This window comes from Herpailurus yagouaroundi, unplaced genomic scaffold (genome assembly GCF_014898765.1).
Source record: "Herpailurus yagouaroundi ecotype Mexico unplaced genomic scaffold, PumYag 188, whole genome shotgun sequence".
Taxonomy (NCBI): Eukaryota; Metazoa; Chordata; class Mammalia; order Carnivora; family Felidae; genus Herpailurus; species Herpailurus yagouaroundi.
The window spans coordinates 32,825,974-32,838,538 of record NW_024412419.1 but is presented as its reverse complement, the minus strand read 5'-3'; the positions used below and the strand labels follow the sequence as shown (position 1 = coordinate 32,838,538).

At 43.3% G+C, this 12,565-nt stretch overlaps 1 long non-coding RNA gene across 1 annotated transcript; it reads left to right on the top strand.

Moving 5' to 3' along the window:
- The first annotated feature begins 750 nt into the window (after positions 1–750).
- Positions 751–3,236, top strand: LOC121044592 (uncharacterized). Its single transcript, XR_005797375.1, has 3 exons — positions 751–833; positions 2,399–2,461; positions 2,767–3,236. It is a non-coding gene; the product is annotated as an uncharacterized LOC121044592 (long non-coding RNA).
- Positions 3,237–12,565: the final 9,329 nt, after the last annotated feature.

Below are 12,565 nucleotides of genomic sequence, written 5' to 3'. Positions count from 1 at the left end.
AGCTGTGTTCTCTCCCCCCCACCCCCCTCGAGCTGCCTGATGACTACAGTTCATTTTGAATCTGTTCCTTTACAACAAACCTTTCAAGGCTTCACCCTCAGTAAACGGTAAAAGCTCTTAGGAGGGGGCAGCCACAGGCCTTCTCAGTCACTTACACCTGATGGTGGCTGAGTTTCCAGACTCCTCCTGACAGCAGGGGTTCTGACAGAGGAAGAAAAGTTAGACTGGAGAGGGTGAGCACGACCGCCCCCCTAAAGGAAAGCAGCATGAGTACGGATATTGGGAGGAGGCTCCTCTGGAGACCCTACTGATATGTTTGCCAGGAACTAACGGTGCTCAGTCTGTCCTAATTCGCATAAGCAACTTGGTCGATGGATCAGCTTAATAGAAATCAGCCTTTCATAAGAATGAGGAAAATCCATCAGCTGAAGGACTTGAAAATTATACAGAGCAATATATTAGCTTAATTTCAAAACCATTTCCGAGCTGCCCGGCTGCCTAACAATGTGCCAGTGAATGCAGGGGACAGAGCTGTTCCACTCCTGGGAAGCATTTAAACAGCATCTACATTTGTTCCTGACAACGGAGCCACAGAGGCCACGTTTGCCTTAGGCAGGTGTTGGAAACGGATCAAGTTGGAGGTCCGCTGCATTCTAAGGTTCTGATGGTGTACTCAATTATCTCATGGAGACTCAAGATTCTGACCAAGGACGCTGAGGTCAGTGTGACATCACAACAGCCAAAACAGAAACACGGGTGCCGGAGACTCGTAGGTGTAGGAGATCAGGCCACAGCTCCTCTGTGCCTCTTTGAACTGCCTGGGGACGAAAGAGGTGACTGCAAACTTATCAGGCTGGCCTAGACACGGAAGTATTTCAGAGGCAGGGTCGCTGTGAAGGACCCCTGACTCACAGCCTCACCCTGAGCTTCCCAAAGGCCATAGGAGAGGAGGTGGTAGCTAGAGGGCGAGCCTCTTGTGTTTCTCTACCATGAAACCAGTAGTGCTGAGACTATGAATGGTTCTTCCAGCCGGAACTAAAGAACAAAGTCAGGGAAAGGGATGATAGCTTGGAGTGGAATTTGGAAGCTAGGTGGCATCCAGATTTGCTCAACACTAAGGTTAAGGGTGGAGCCTGGATTCGGAATCTAATGCAACAGCAAGTGCTTGGGAGGCAAACAGATCTGCATTTAAATTCCACTTCTCCCAGGAGATTTTTGGCAATTGCCTTACACTTTCCAAGCCTCAGTTTTCTCATGGGTAAAATGGAGCTGATGATGCTTCCTTTAAGGAACTGTATGAGAATTAAATTAGATAGAGTATGGGGGGAAAAAGACAAAAGGAAAAGCTGGGCTCAGAGCGGGCACCCTGATTTCTAATTGTCCTGCTTCCTACTCCCTTTGCACCACAGTCCTCCCCCCTGGCTGCAGAATTGAATCACCGGGGGAATTTTTTAAACCATTCCTATGCCTGAGCCTCCCCTGCCCCAGAGATTCTGATGTAATCAATTCAGGATGAGACGTAGTCATCAAAATTTTCAAATATTTAAAAAATCTCCCCAGGAGACTTTCATAAGTTCCCAAGATTGGAACCCCTGCCCAAGTATATCAGAATAAGTATCGTCTTTGGATTCAAAATTTTCTATTATGGTTTGGGCAAATATTTTACTTCTCTGAGGCTTAATTTATTTAGTATTTTAAGAAGGGGAGTAATATTCCAATTTTATAGAATTCCTTTGAATATATAGTGAGATATATTTCATGAAGTTCCCAAAAGAAGTAACTGACAATTAATAGATGCTCAATAAATATTCATTTCTCTCCCTTTCTTTTCTTTTTTCCCCCAAAGTTTATTTATTTATTTTGAGAGGGGGGAGGGGCAGAGAGAGGGAGAGACAGAGTTCTAAGCAGGCTCCACGCTATCAGCACAGAGCCTGATGTAGGGCTCTCTCCCACGACTGTGAGATCATGACCTGAGCCAAAACCAAGAGCTGGACGCTTAACCGACTCAGCCACTCAAGTGCCCCTCTCCCTTTCTTTTCTTGTCATTAATCAAGGAACACATGTGTTAAGATATAAAATATGAATAAATAAATAAGGCCAATAGACATGACATAGTACCAATCAGACAATTTTGAAATTGATTACTAACTCCCTTCGGCAAGAGTATCTTACCTATCTTCTGCTACGTAAGGTTAAATCCTAAGATAGGGCTGGCAAAAATGGCATTCATTAATCCCATTCCTCCCTTCCATGCTCATGGCAGACATCACTAATCAATCATAGCACTCTTTCCCACTGACCCCTAAAGAAGCATCAAATTCCTTTACCATACAGCCTATACTAACAATTAATCAGAGCTGCCATTTGTATTGAAAGACATTTGCCTTCCCTGTCTTAGGTCATGAGCTGCCTCAAGCCTGCAAATGAAGCATACTGCAGAGAAAATTAAGTGGGCTTCCTGGTAAGTGGAGAGAGTGTGAAGTGGAGAGAAATAAAGGCAGACCCTGAGAGTGCCCAGCTCTGTGCCCCCCGATCTGTACTAAGCTAAAACTCTATGCTTTCCGGTGAGTGCAAGGAATGCAGTGGGGAAACAAGTAAACGCCAAGCTAGAAGTGAAAGAACCGGCATCGGCACGGTGCCCAGTGCACTCAAGGTGCGCTTCCCTCCCGCGATTTCCAGAAAGGGCTAGCAGACTGTTTTCCAAAGCCAGCTTATTTCTCTGACTCGGAAACGTGAAACTAACTATTGCAGTGTTTCTCCCCTAAGGTGATAGGCAAGGGCTCTGACGAGAAGGCGCCCATGAAGCTCAAGTCAGCGGGGGAAAGCCCGACATCGCTGCCTGAAAGCTTGTCACAGCTGAGACCTCGCACACGCCAAGGACACGTGCGGACGGCTGGGCTCCTCCTCTGCTGTGCCCACCCAAGGACAGCCGGCTCTTCTGCAGAGGCTTCTGCTGCTACTCCTTGTTGCTGATTAACCCCTTCCTGGGTCACATGCGCGTTCACTTGTCATGGCACGGCCTCAGCCCCTGCTGGGCAACACTGTGTGACCACTTGGACCTGATTCCACAGCAGGCACGGGTGGTAATTCTGATAGCCTGGTATAAAATCTCTCCTTTGGGACCTTAAATAAGACAGTAACTTACTACACTCAATCTCTCCTTTCTATCACAAGTGCTTCCCTTTGTGAAAATTCAGGACCAGGTGCTGGGAAATAGAACCACGGCACAAGGCACACACAGAAGGTGGATTTTGTTCGTTTTCATTTTTTTGTTTTCGCCTCCAAAACGTTCACCAGGCTCCTTTCCCTTCCACCCCCAGCATGGAGAAGTCAGCATAACGACTGAAGTCACAGGGCAGTGACAGCGTTTGAGAAGCCACACAGAGGCGTGGACAGGGAGCCCCAAGCCCAAGGATCCAGGGCAGGGAGGGGTGAGGCACCAGGCAGGAAGGTGTGGGACGTGGAGCTGAGCAGGAGAAAGACAGCTGGTGTGGTTGGGAGATTGAGCAAATAGGTAAATACACTGAGGATTATACGAGCCAAAATTCTCATTGCCAGAGAAGATATTTATAAACTGAAACAGGAAGTTTAGAAAGAACCCTGAGGTGTTGGACTGGAGCTGAGGTATCACTATGAACTTATGTTTTTATTAGTGGGTGTCTGTGTGTGTGTGTGTGTGTGTGTGTGTGTAAATATATACAGACAGACAGATAAATACAGAAATAGTCACAGATGAAAATGTGTACACGCGTGTATATCCATATACACATACAATGTACAGTATACATTTCCCATCTCTGTCCACTGAGTGAGTGAGCCTAAAAGCAATGTACCCCACTACCAATGAACACACTGAGTGCCTACATGTCGGTTCCTAAATGTCTTTTATTTTTTAAGCCAGTTTTAGTAATTTATTTATTGATATTGTTGTGGGGGATTTTTTCAGGTTTATTTATTTTTGTCTAGAGAGAGCAGGGGGAGGGGCAGAGAGAGAGGAAGACAGAGGATCCAAAGCAGTCTCCGTGCTGTCTCGTGAATCGAGAGACCATGACCTGAGCTGAAGTCGGATGCTTAACTGACTGAGCCACCCAGGCGCCCCTTTATTTTATTTTTAAGTCAGCTCTGCACCCAACGTGAAGCTTGAACTCACACCCCTGAGATCAGAGTTGCATACTCCACCAACTGAGCCAGTCAGGTGGCCCCTAAATGTCCTTTATTAAAAGAAACTAGAGGAGAGACTGGGTAGCTCAGTCGGTTGAGTGTCCAACTCTTGATTTGGGCTCAGGTCATGATCCCAGAGTCATGGGATCGAGTCCCTCTTTGAACTCCAGAGTGAGCATGATGTCTATTTGAGATTCTCTCTCTCCCTCTCTCCCTCTGCCCCTCCCCACCCTCTCTCTCTCTCCAAAATTTTAAAAGAAGAAGAAACTAGATGTCCTTGGGGAAATGGTGGATACCAGGGCTGCAACAGAAAAAGTACAAGTTGAACCTGAAACATCATTTATGCCAGAAAATAAGGAAATGCTCATGAACGATGGGGAGATGTCAAAAGGATACAGGAGCCAGAGTGATAGGGTCAAATCTGGGGCAAATAATGCTCAAACAAGAATAGTAATAATGGATTACAACCCACTGAATAAAATTGGAATCCATGTGTGCATATTCACATACACAATGAATGAATGATTGAGGGAAAAGGAAAGTGTTCTAGTAGAATGCCAACGAATAAACATGGAAGAAATGATGGAACTAGACATTTCACCATCTGGCAACCTTCATAAATGTGGTCCATTGAGTCAATGGATGCTAAGGCCAGTAGTTAGAAGTTTAATAAGGAATAGAAGATCTTTTAATCTCGGAATATGTTCCCATAAAACACTAATCAATTATAAAAGCCAAAATGTTGAATTTAGGGGGGAGAGACTCAACAGACAACATGATTGAGTAATCAAGGTGAGTGGTGGGAAGAGGTGACAACATGTGCCTCCTGGTGAACCAGGAAGAACAAGCATTATTTCTGTAGAATTACTTCCCAGATAGATAGATAGATAGATAGATAGATAGATTATAGATATAGGTATAGATATAGATATAGATATATAGATATAGATATAGATACATAGATGGATATATCTCCTCTGACCAAGTAATTACATTCCTAGGTATTTTCCCAAGAGAAATGAAAGTATGTCCACACAAATACTTGTACAAGAATGTTTAGAGAAGCTTTCATCATAATAGCAATAAATCAGAAAGATCCCAGATGTCAATTAGTAGGAAAATAGACTGTCCTGTACTTATACAATGTAATACTACTGGATAGTAAGAAGGAACAAACTATTAACACAAGGAGTAGCATAGATGAATCTCAAAAACACTATGCTGAGTGAAAGAAGCATTACACAACAGACATAGTGTATCATTCCATTTATATGAAGTTCTAGAACAGGTATCAACGGTGGAAAAAAAAAAAAATCAGAGCAGTCATTGGGTAGGGGGGATTGATATAGAGGTGGAGAAGTGCTCCAGGCAAGAGGCATGAGGGAACTCTCAGGTATGATAAAGTGTTCTCTGGATAGAGGTTTGAATTAAGCAAATATAGGTATTCGCTAAAACGTATCCAACGGTACACTTAAGATTTGTGCATTTTTGTGTACCAATTTTGCCTCAAAAGGAAAGAAAAAGCACTATAAACAAATATTTAACTATAGCTATTGATATGCATACTGAAGTATTTAGGGGAACATAAGTTGACTGATGTCAGTGACTTACTTTGAAATGCGTCCCCCAGATGAGGTGGGTCACTGGATGCATAGAAGGACAAACAGACACACGACAAAGCAAAGGTGGTAAAATGTTAACTATGCAATCTGGCTCAATGCTCCCTATAAATTTATGTTATCTTTTCTGTATATTTTAAAATTCCCACAGTAAAATGCTGAAAATACATATTTTTTAATGTTTATTTATTTCGAGAGACAGACAGAGAGAGAGAGAGAGAGAGAGAGAGACAGCGCAAGTAGGGGAGGGGTAGAGAGTTTAACGGGCTGAGCCACCCAGGTGCCCGTGAAAAAGTATTTTTTTAAAAACTTGCTGTGTGGGGCGCCTGGGTGACTCAGTTGGTTAAGCATCTGGCTTAGGCTCAGGTTATGAATGATCTCGTGGTTCCTGAGTTGGAGCCTTGCATCGGGCTCATTGCTGTCAATGCAGAGCCCACTTCGGATCCTCTGTCCCCCCTCCACCCCCCGTCCCTCCCTCTCTCATGCTCTCTCTCTCTCTCTCTCAAAAATAAACATTTTGGGGGGGGGGCGCCTGGGTGGCGCAGTCGGTTAAGCGTCCGACTTCAGCCAGGTCACGATCTCGCGGTCCGTGGTTCGAGCCCCGCGTCAGGCTCTGGGCTGATGGCTCGGAGCCTGGAGCCTGTTTCCGATTCTGTGTCTCCCTCTCTCTCTGCCCCTCCCCTGTTCATGCTCTGTCTCTCTCTGTCCCAAAAATAAATAAAAACGTTGGAAAAAAAATTTAAAAAAAAAAATAAACATTTAAAAAAAAAAACTTGTTGTGGACTAAAAGAAGAGGAATGGTGTCACGATGGTGAAACAGCATGATGCAAAGATTTGGATGAGCTGAAAAGCCTGGACAAGTTGCGTTGGCGCAGGTCTCCCTAGCGTGTGTGCTAAAAGAAACGAGATACAGGAACACCTGTGGGCCAGTTCTTCCCATCATCCCTTGCGTCGCCATCACTCAGAATGCCTACCTATTTGACCACTGACTGATAGCATACTCTAAAACACCAAATCGACCTGATCATTTTTATTTTGTCTCTCTCTGAACGTGTTACCAGTTAACTACATTGCATGAAAACAGCTTGTTTGATGTAACTGAATGTCCTTTCGTTTCTGTTCTGGATCAGTAGTTATCTCCCAGGGAGTGTGCATCCCAATGGAATGTATTTCTTTTTGTTGCTAGTGTATTATACTGGCAATGCATAATATATCACACTTAATATTCTGCTACATGTTTTGTGCCTATTATATCCCTGGACAGCTTTCCATGTCAATGCATATAAATCACATCATCTGCAAAATGGAAACATGATAGTTGTGAAGAGTAATTTAGTTAATACTTATAAATAATCTAGAACAATGTCTGGCACAGAGTAATTGTTTAGTGAATGTTAACTATTGTTACTCCATTGTACAGGCGTTCCATAATTTGTATAACTTATTGATGGGCATGTAGGTTGCTGCCGATTTTTCCCTATTACAGATAATATGGAATTGAACAATCTTGCACATGTATCTTGATACATATAAATGTCACTAGGATAAATTCCTAGAATTGGAACTACTACATCACAGTAAATGTATTGTGTGCCAGTCATGTATCTAGTGCTCTCAGCCAAAACCCATCCTCCCATCCTCTGCTTTATGACCCTGGTGTGGGACTCTTTCCCAGACTGCCTTGCTGGCTGACCTCGTTTTTGGTCTCTTCCAGGAAGATATTGCCTAATCAGGGGCGCCTGGGTGGCTCAGTTGGTTAGCCATCTGACTTTGGCTCAGGTCACGATCTCATGGTTTGTGGGTTCAAGCCCCGCATCAGACTCTGTGCTGACAGCTCAGAGCCTGGGTCCTGTTTCAGATTCTGTCCCTGTCTCCCCCCGCTCATTCTCTCTCTCTCTCTCTCTCGAAAATAAATATTAAAATTTTTTAAAAAAATATTGCCTAATCAACCTCCAAAATGGTTGCATCAATTTAAGTTCCCACCAATGGCATATAAAAGGGCATCTTCCAGGGCGCCTGGGTGGCTCAGTCGGTTGAGCGTCCAACTTCGGCTCAGGTCATGATCTCGCGGTCCGTGAGTTCGAGCCCCGTGTCGGGCTCCGTCCTGACAGCTCAGGGCCTGGAGCCTGTTTCAGATTCTGTGTCTCCCTCTCTCTGACCGTCCCCCATTCATGCTCTGTCTCTCTCTGTCTCAAAAATAAATAAACGTTAAAAAACATAAATAAAAAAATAAAAGGGCATCTTTCTGTACTTGTAAAGTGCTGGTGGTGGTGGTGTTTAATACAACTGTAATGCCCTAATCCAGACCTTCTGAGAGAGAATCTAGAGGGGTGGGGCCTGGGTATCTATGTTTTCTAAGAGCATTGCAAGTGATCTGCACAGCCAGCTATGAACATTGTTCTAGATCTTTGATTCCCAAAGTGTGCTCCCTAGATCACACCTGGGAGCTTGTTAGAAATGCAGAATTTCAGAAGCTGCATTTTAACAAGCTCCCCGCGGAATCCACATGCACATTAAAGTTTAAGAAGCGCTGCTCTATAAAGGATGCTGTCAGATGAACAGCAACACATCCAGGTTTTGTGGGACCTAAAGCTCATATAATTTGGGAAACCTTTTTTACCAAAAGTGAATACAAAATTACAAATGAAAATTGAGTCCAAACTGAATATTCATTTACAATGAAGGAATAAGTCACAATAAAATACTAACTTCTATAAGCTGAAAATATCACAAACATCACAGAATCCAGGGGGAAAAATGACAAAACATGTATACTATTGAACTGATAACACCCATCTATAATATTTTTCTAAATTTTTAGCCATCTTATTATATGATTAACAATTTGTTCTATAATTTTTCTATCGATAGAGAGACGAAAAAGGTAATCCGGTCTCCAAGAAATGTTTTTCTTAATATTGATAATTTAGAAAAAGTTTTTTTTTCAACTTCCAACTTGTTACATACAATGTCATGTCAAATCTTTAGAGTTTTGTCAAATCTGGGATAAGCTCTCTCCAGTGTCTTTCAGCTGTGAGCTAAAAGAGTCATGGTATTTTATGTTTCTTGTGCAGTCACTAATTTTAAATACCCTTTGTAGCAATGACACTCTATTAACCTTTTTGTAGCGCACGTCTTTGTGTGAGCTATTACTTCCATCCTTCTGCTTATTTCTTTTTTTTTTTATTTTTTAAATGTTTGTTTATTTTTGAGAGAGAGAGAGACGGAGTGAGAGAGGGGGAGGGGCAGAGAGAGAGGGAGACACAGAATCGGAAGCAGGCTCCAGGCTCTGAGCTGTCAGCACAGAGCCCGAGGTGGGGCTCGAACTCACAGACCGTGAGATCATGACCTGAGCTGACGTTGGACGCTTAACCGACTGAGCCACCCAGGTGCTCTTTTCTTCTGCTTTTCTATTTCTTGCCCTAGAATGTGCCAATTCACATAAATTTCCTTCTTCTGTTATCATTTTGTGTATATTTTCTTTGCCATCATGCTCCTGATTGTCTCTATGCTTTGGACCACCAAAATTTTTAGCTTCTGTTGTGACCAAATAAGAGAGTTTTCCATATTTTGAAGTTTCTGCTGGTCTTCTTCCTTTTCCAGGAGGATACATCCCTCCCTTCGTATTTGGATTTTAGCATAACCAACCATTCCAAAAACTGATACAAAATGAATGTGAAACTAAGGCATCCACGGGAGTGCATCAAATACATTTTTAGATTGTGTCTACAATATATTGAGCTACGTAATAGGATAACCAAATTACTCTTCTAACTACATCAGTTGCCTTGCTGATGAATACAGGAGTTCTGTCACCAGACCCTTTGGTTCTTTGGGGCTTTTTGATGCACTGTATCAATATTACATGCTATTTCTGAAACCCGCAGAATTCATCTAGACAAGATGAGTCAGTTATGCTAAGACTTATTTTGAGATGCATAAAACCTGCAACATCACAGACTTACTATTTGCAGTACTAGTATTATGGTTTTTGTTCCTACAAACACAGGCTTTCTGGTAAATTCTATTTTCAGCACTTGTAATTTAAAAGAAAAGAGAAAACAGTATGTTTATAATGGCATATACTGTACTACTGAGTATATTCTTGATGAAAGAATATTTCCTTTTTTTTTTTTTCTTTTAAGGCATCATTGAGAACTGACTCCTCTATTTACTTTTACACATTTGATGATTGAAAGAATTTTCAACAGACCAGCTTCTGGCTCTGCACATTTCAAGCCTCATTTCACCCCCGCTCCCCACAGGCTTCCAGTGCTAAGGGTCGTAGGATCAAGTTCATTCTATGACACCAGGTATGGCTTTGCCTCTTCATGCCACAGTGGTGACTAAACCAGCACAGTAGGTGGTAGAAATGTTCCTGGAGGCCACACCGACACGAGAACAGCAAGCTACAGTGTAACTATCTCCAGAAGTAACTATAGCCTGCATAAAGACATATCATTGAACTCAAAATCAACATATGCCCAACTCAGCTTCCCTTTATCTGGATGCCAGAAATGCCTGGCCAACACCTGGGGAATTGTAATGAAGGTGGGGAGTAGTAAGAGGCAGCTTTCTGTTAAAATATTTTACTTTTGAAACTTTATAAAAATATATAGCCATGTCAAGGACTCTGATGGGGTCCCTCCCAGGGCTTTGGAAGGAGCTACGCAAGCAAAGAGCCCTGAAGCTGAAGCTCCATTAAGTTCATGGTCAATCTGTCCATGCAGAGGAGCACATAAGATCAAAATGACAGAACAGAGAAATATCTTCACAGATCACGAGTAGAGCCCCCTTGTCATGAAGATTGAGAAGCCGAGGGCCTCTGAGGTTGCGTCACCTCCCCAAGACCACACATCTGGTTAGTAACAGAGCTGAGTCAAGAACCTGGACTCCAAGTCCAGTGCTCTTTCTCCAGAGTGCATCTAGCTTTGTGGGGTTGCCCCTGAAGATCTTCAGATTGACAGCTAAATTTATGCTCCATGTATATTGAAGGAAATCAAGTGTTAGAAGGGGTGTTGCACCAGATTTCGTATAGGCAAAGTACCAAATAAATGCCCCTGACCCTGTGATCAGTCTTAGAGCCTCTCACAAAGTTGCCAATAGAGATGTTTTGCGCGTCTATTGGATCTCATGGGACAAAGAAAAAAAAATCCCTTTGATAAGTCATAGTCACAATACACGTGTCGATGAGATGTGATTTGATAACCAAAATAGGCATTCTCTACCCCAAAGAAAGAAGGATTACTGAATGCTGACCCTAATGCTGGCATTAGTCTATTACAAGTGTTTCATGCTGTGGCTCCATTCTGATTTGTGCCTTGAGATAAAGATTTAATATCCCTCATTTAAATTACAGTATCTATTGGGTTTTTATGGGCTGCAGTATGTTCCTATACTAACATTTCAGTGCAGTCATTTCCACCCTGAAGATTTATTTGGTCTGACTATTCACACACATCACACAATGAAAACAATTTAAACATCAGCTCGGTGGGCCATATTCTTTTGTCCTTATGCATGCAACAATTATTTATTGAATGCCCCCCCTCTGCGACAGGCACTGTAATAGAGGAAATAGGAGAGGTGTGTGACATTGAAGAAGGGATACAAAGATGAATGATACAAGGTGTTTGTCCCATACCTGACGAGCGTCTCCCACCTGGCGGCCCAATGGTTACAAGGCAATATGGCAGAGTCTGAGAACAGAGGAAGGGAACAGATATTCGGCCAGGGAGAGGGAGATTCAAGAAGGCTTTGGAGAGCTGACACTTGAGTTCATTCTCAAGAGACAATGTTTTCCAAAGAGAGAAGAGGCAGGGTATTCGAAGTAGACGGGCCAACAATGTGCAAAGGTTTGGAGATGTGGGGGAGAATGTTCAGGAGACCGCCAGCAGTGTATCTGGGTGCCTGGGAGCAGGGAGGGGACAGCTGGAGAAAAGCTGAAATCCGAAGAGTGTCATATCAGTCCGGGAAGGCTTTGTGTACCATGCTAAGGAGTTTGGACTCGCTTCTGTAGAAAAGAGTTAAGACTCAGGCCGCGTAGTGACATAATCATATCTGTGTTTAGGACAACCAAGTATAGGAGGCCTGCCGTCACAATGCTGTGCGGCAAAGATCCAGGCAGGATGCAAGAGCCTGAGTTATAAAAACGCCGATGATCGAAGAACAACCTCCACTGGGAAAGGATCTCAAGAAGTACCTTCTGATAGGGGCGCCTGGGTGGCTCAGTTGGTTAAGCATCCAACTTTGGCTCAGGTCATGATATCACAGTTTGTAGGTTCGAGCCCCGTGTCGGGCTCTAAGCTGACAGCTCAGAGCCTGGAGCCTCCTTCAGGTTCTGTGCCTCCCTCTCTCTCTGTCCCTCCCCCACTCGTGCTCTGTCTCTGTCTCTCAAAAATAAATAAACGTTAAAGAAGTACCTTCTGATAACCGTCTCAGGTAAACGTCTGGAACTGGAAACATCAGGGCTGAGTAACCCTCCCCACCTTCTTTCATGCCGCAAGCCATTATTCACAACTTGAAGCTCTCGGATCATTTCCATAAATAAATAAGACGTGTACCAGGATGACCTATATCTGATCTTTTCCTCCTACCCCCACCTAGTGATGTCACATGCCATCCACTTCGCTTTTTCTTTTTTATCATCAATGAGGCTGAGTCTAAGTGGGCCAAGAAGTCTGAATCTTACAGACAACAACGATGTAAGAGGCTTCAGACCCAAAGCCCTTCCCTTAGGCCAAAGAGGAAAATACAGACACACACTGGCCCAGTTAGAAGGAAAG